This window comes from Aplysia californica, unplaced genomic scaffold (genome assembly GCF_000002075.1).
Source record: "Aplysia californica isolate F4 #8 unplaced genomic scaffold, AplCal3.0 scaffold00031, whole genome shotgun sequence".
NCBI classification, from domain to species: domain Eukaryota; kingdom Metazoa; phylum Mollusca; class Gastropoda; order Aplysiida; family Aplysiidae; genus Aplysia; species Aplysia californica.
The window spans coordinates 857,557-863,556 of NW_004797301.1; positions in this window are offsets into that span (position 1 = coordinate 857,557).

Genomic DNA, 6,000 nt, shown 5'->3' on the forward strand with positions numbered 1-6,000 from the left:
CTAACATTATAATAATAATAAATAGCATTTGTATAGCGCATATCCCCGCTCAACAGCAGGCTCTATGCGCTTTACACTATATTATTAACATTATCAGATAAGGGCGAAAAATCTCGGTGGTCCCGTGTGCAAGTCGCACCCATTAAAGGTCTCTTGGTGGTCCAAAAATCGATAAAAGTAGGCTTCGGCAATAACCTAGACCAAATTAAAAATTCCCATCAAACTGAGAAAATGTTTAATGTGTCCCGCGCGCTCGTATGACCTAATGCAGTTGCGAGCATCATAAAACACTTTTACCATACAAAAAGCAAAAAAAAAAAAAAAAAAAATTGTTTATGCATAGACTGAACAAGTATAGTGTTTCACAACCCCGGTTTTCAATCTTACAAGCACCTTTGAGGTGGATAAACACTACCCAAGCTTATTTGTGATCCTACAAGCTGGAAACAGCCCAATGTCTGAGCAATCTTACTGTTTTGGGACCATTGTTATGTCGGTCGTTACACCCAGTTTTGGTCATAATCTATTGATTTTTTGTGTATGTCTAGTTGTAACAACCAACAGATAACTGTGTTTTAGAACCGGAGGGTGCAATTTTACAAGCACCTTTGTCGACTAAACTCTATCCAAGCCTAGCTGTGCTCGAGAAGTTTTTCGGTCGCTACCTGGATTCGAACCCGGGACCTTTGAATGAGAGGCCAACACCTTGCCCTCTAGGCCACGAGAGCCCCTAGTACTGTAGCTTGTTTTGTCGGTCGTTACAATACAGTATCAGTTTTTAAAATTATAATCTGTTTATTTTTATGTGTGCCTAGTTGTAAAAACAAACAGATCATTGTGTTTTACAACATGGATGTGCAATTTCGCAAGCATTTGTGTAGTGACAAGATCCTATCCAAGCCAATTGTGGTCTGAGAAGCTGGAGCCAGTCTAATTTCTTTGTAATTTTAATTTCTTTAATAACTTTTTATGTCGGTCGTTACGTTACAATCTCAATTTTCATTTTATCTTTTTTTTTTGGTGTATGTCGAGTTGTAACAACCAACACATAACTTTATTTAAACAACCTGGATACGCAATATTACAAGCACCTCTGCACTGACTAAACTCTATCCAAGTCCAAGCCTAGTTGTGGAAAGATAAGGAGTATAGGTGTTTAGTATTAAAGAAAGAGCAGACCACACGAGAGCACCTGCCAACCACCCAGTCAGACTGATATGGAGAAAGATGGTTCAAAACAGAACAGTAATAGAAGCACCCGTAAAGGTCTCCTTGACGTCATAAACATTCAGTCCTGCCATCCCCGATGCTTTAGTAATATTATCCCCCCCCCTCCCCCCATAGAAAAGGGGTTCGATTACCATGTGGAGAGGTCAAGATTGAGTACCCATGTCTGTCTTGAAAGGTGATCTTTTCCTTTCAGACCAGGTTGGCCCCAATACTCAGTGTCGAAGTAGACCACCTATTAACTCTTTTCCTACCAGGCCAAAATCCACTACTGGCCCAGGGCTATTCCCTGACCCATTTTTACGCCCCTACCCCGCCAAAGGAAAATGTCAAAACATCCAACTAAACACACACAAACCATATCTTATGGCCCATCAAACTAAAGGTTAAAAAATAATCTATCAGATGGCGATACAATATTGAAGATTTATTCCAGTTATATTACTTTTGGGTTTCTAAAAGTGATCATGCTATATCGAAGGTGTCATATGAAATTAACAATTTTGCAGCTTTTACCTTGAAAGGTCATATCTAGAAAAGTATAACAACAACATCATTAAAACTCCCCAAGTATGTTGCCACAAGTAATGCGAAGAAATGCTGAAAGTTATGTACGTGTACCTAATATAGAATATTTTCCTCATATTTACGTTTCGAAGGGGACCAAAAAAGCGCTGAAATGACTAAAAATCGTCTCTCAGCGCTATATTTTCTTTCGTATCTGCTAACAGGAAGTCTATTATTGTGAAAACATGGATCAGCCGAGTAGTTCGGGTCTTTTCATTACTGGATTGGAATAGATAGCAAGCCACTTGATCCATATTTTGCGGCTCTCGGTCCAGCGAGGCCAGGTCCGCGAGTCGCAAAATGCGGCTCGTGGTAGAGATAGTGTTAAATGAACTTAACTGTGTGGATCATAGCACAAAACATTTACAATGATTTCGTTTTTAGTTTTAATAAGCTTTTTACAGCATATGCAATACAACTAGGTCGAATAAGCGTCAAAGATTAAAGGTGTTAAAAGAGAGTAACAAACACAAAAAAAAGGAGGACAGATAATACCGTCAGATATTTGATAGGAAAGAAAGAGCATAGTGTCAGAGCACCTGCCAATCACCTACTTACAATTTTAATTTTCTCAATTCATGTGTGACAGCAACGATACATGATGTCTTTGTATGTCCAAAGCTGAAGAGACTCACATTAACACAGAACTGCATTATATGGGGGTATTGATATAAGTGTAAGAGTATGTGTGCACACATGTGTGTGTGTGTGTGTGTGTGTGTGTGTGTGTGCGCGCGCGCGTACATGGTTGCAAGAGTGTGTGTGTATGTGTGTGAGTGTGTGTGCGTGTGTGTGCGCGCGCGCGTACATGGTTGCAAGTGTGTGTGTGTGTGAGTGTGTGTGTGTGTGTGTGTTGTACGAGGAAAAGTAAAAACAAATAAGAAAGACAGCAAAAAATGACAAAGAACATTTTAAGACCAACCACTGACACCTTCCATCCACTCCCCCATTCCAGAAAAAAAAGTTTAATCTCATTACATTTTCTTTTTAATTCCTTTATTTTTTTTTTCATACCCTCTGGGATAAAGACAAAATAATATACATGTGTGTATTAGCAAAAAATGCATGAGCAACGATAAGAACAAAGCCATCATGGAGCAAGAACATGAAAAATAATGGTTGTCATGTCACTGACATTGACACTATGATGAATGACACAATAGACATGCAGGCAAAAATCGTTACACAGCTATGATAACAATGGCAATAGCAATGCAATATTGAAATTAAAAAAGGGACACACATATCGCGACCACAGTGCTTTCTTGTCGTATCTCCATTTTTTAAATTAACAGTGAAAATGTGACTTCTTCTTAAGCTCACTCAATGTTATGAACTGTTTTCACTGTTATTAAAAATGTAGATACGACAATAAAGCACTGAGGTCGCGATATATACGACTGTGTGTGTGTGTGCGTGTATATTATATATATATATATATATATACAGTAGTCTCCACCTAAGATCCCACAGCTTACGATCCAGGTTCGCTTAAGATCCCGCTGTTTTAAGAAAACAGAATAATTTTTACTATACAAAACTCACCCCTAAGATCCTGCTCTGAAGCTACATTTGGCTAAGATCCCGCATTTCAGATCATGATTTGCGGAACAAAAACGCGGGCGGGACAGCCAATCAACCAAGAGTGAAAAGTTGAGATCAATAAACTGTCCCTCGTGTCAAAGATCCGCCACTATCGTGAAAGTGATCATAAACACGCTGTAAAACTCGATGAAGCGATACAATGTTTGCCCCAGACCGGATCACATCGGGGTGTGAACTGACCGACACGTTTGTTTTCCCCACGCATCGCACTCACACCTGAGCTCTCCACCTAAACTTACATCACTCGCTGGGTGGGCAGGGCCTACACATTCGCTCCAGGCGGGATCAAATTCAACAGTGAACTTCTCCCTGATCATTGCAGAAGTTGTCTCTACTCCCGAATTTGCGAGACAGACTGAATTTTAATTGGTGTGTACACAACGTAATGGTGTGTAACAACAAAGGCGGTTGGGGGGGGGGGGGGGAACTCGGTCAGAGATGGAAAGCTATAAATTTTCTACAGGTAAGGGGGGAGGGGCAACTGGATACGCGTAGATCTTGAGACTCATGTTAGGATAAAAAGTGAAAATGGCACGCCTCATCCCACTATGAACTGTGATAGTTCACCAAAGTTAACCACTCTTTGCTCGCCATACGTCATAAACCCACCAAGCGGTCATGTCAGTTCATTTTAGAGTGGAGGGAGACCATTGTATCTATTGTGAGCCTTAGCATGGGTGACCATAGATTCTTCCTTGGGTTCGTCGGTAAAGATCCCGGTTCGCCTAAGATCCCGCATTTCCTTGCTCCCGAGCACCGGGATCTTAGGCGGAGACTACAGTATATACTAGCTGGGTACACTTTCGATGAACGAACTCAAAAGAATCGATCATCAAGTCATTGTGGAACCAGTGCACATTGCTTGTGAACGGAAGCCTCACTTGTTTGTAATGATGTCTTAGAAGACGGACTTTCCCAAGATTAGATCTAATTGAAACTAATGAATAAATGAAAATTTAACTACACTGACTTCAGACTCTTTAATATAAATTAACACCCTTTAAATGATTCTGAATCACTGTTAATTTTTTAAAATTTGAAAGTTAAGTGGTTCAGAAGTTTTAGGCAACCAAAGCGACGAACTTTTACAACTATAATATATATACATACACATATATACACACACACATAACACATACACCCAAACACATGATATAAATATAATATATATATATAACAGCTATTGGCAAGGAAAAATCAAGTGATGCATCAATATATGGGCTTGCAATAATCGATGTGCGGGGTTTGTACCCACTAGGTAAGAAATGAGCACGGCACACAAGTCAACGCCACCTGTCCAGCTGTGACATTGTATTGACTGCTCAGTGCAAGATTTCGCCAGACTCCGTCAAATGTCACTTTTCAAAATGATGTATGCTGGGGACTTACACTTAAATTAAGCAGTTCATATATCAAAAGCCATAGAAAACTCATTTAAACCGAAGTTTTTTCGGTCAACAGATACCTTCTCATTTCATAAATCCTCTTGAGAAGCTCACGTCCCATCCATAACAAAAAGTGAAAGTACGGCTAGACCTGTAGATTGTGCTTTCACAATTTCTTCTCTTTCACGCAATGGACTGCAATGTATTTAGGTCATACTGATCACATATGATACAACATCCCTTGTTGCACTGTGACGTGTCAAAGTAAAACTAACAGTGGAGATATCAAATATGAAAACTTTACTGTGCTCATGAGTTGCCAGCCATCACAAGATTGTAAGGATATTAATTGTAACATGCATTTGAATCTTAAACATTTGTAAAATTGGTCACTGCCAATTAGCGAACCATCAGAAAATATGGACTAGATTTACGACAAGTTGGACAAATGTATTTAAAGGCAAACTTCAGAGTCAGCACTCTATTCTAACGAAGCACTGCTGGGAGATGAGACAACCTGGTGGTTATAAAGAAGTTCTGTTTGGAAAAATCTCATCTTCGTTCATACAGCTTTTGGCGCACATGACTTTGTTTTATGGATTACGATCCTTACTTCTCAATCAGGTCTCTCTGTTGTGATAAAATTTGCATGCTATATCCGGAACATTTTACTTCCATTGATCGTGTGTAAGTCCTGGTGTATTCAGTAATTATGATACATGTATAACAAAGTACTTTCAAATGGGACAAGAATTTGAGCACTTATGAACAGTAATACTCATCTACAGACCCAATATGACACAAAAAGTATTCTGGGCAATTGGTTTCAAAACTTATGTACAACTTTCTCTTCAATGTACTTCGTACACAAACTCATTTTCAAAACTGATGCAAGATTCTCGATCACATAAAATGCCTCCTGTGATTTCTGACCACTGTTAAATAAAGAAAAATATGAAAATCTCTCAAACACAGACACTGGCGGATTCAAATATGTTAACTAAAACCGTGAACAGGACATATTTGGAATGACTCACCACACAACAGTACTAAATAAAACATTATCTTTCTCTCTCTTTCTCTCAACCACCCTTCATCTCTCTCTCTCTCTGCCGTACATGTGTCTCCTTATATTAATACTGCCTTCTTTGGCATCTATATATGAAAAAAAAAATATCCCACTGAGTTCAGTAAAACAGCTCTTTCTCCCCCCCAA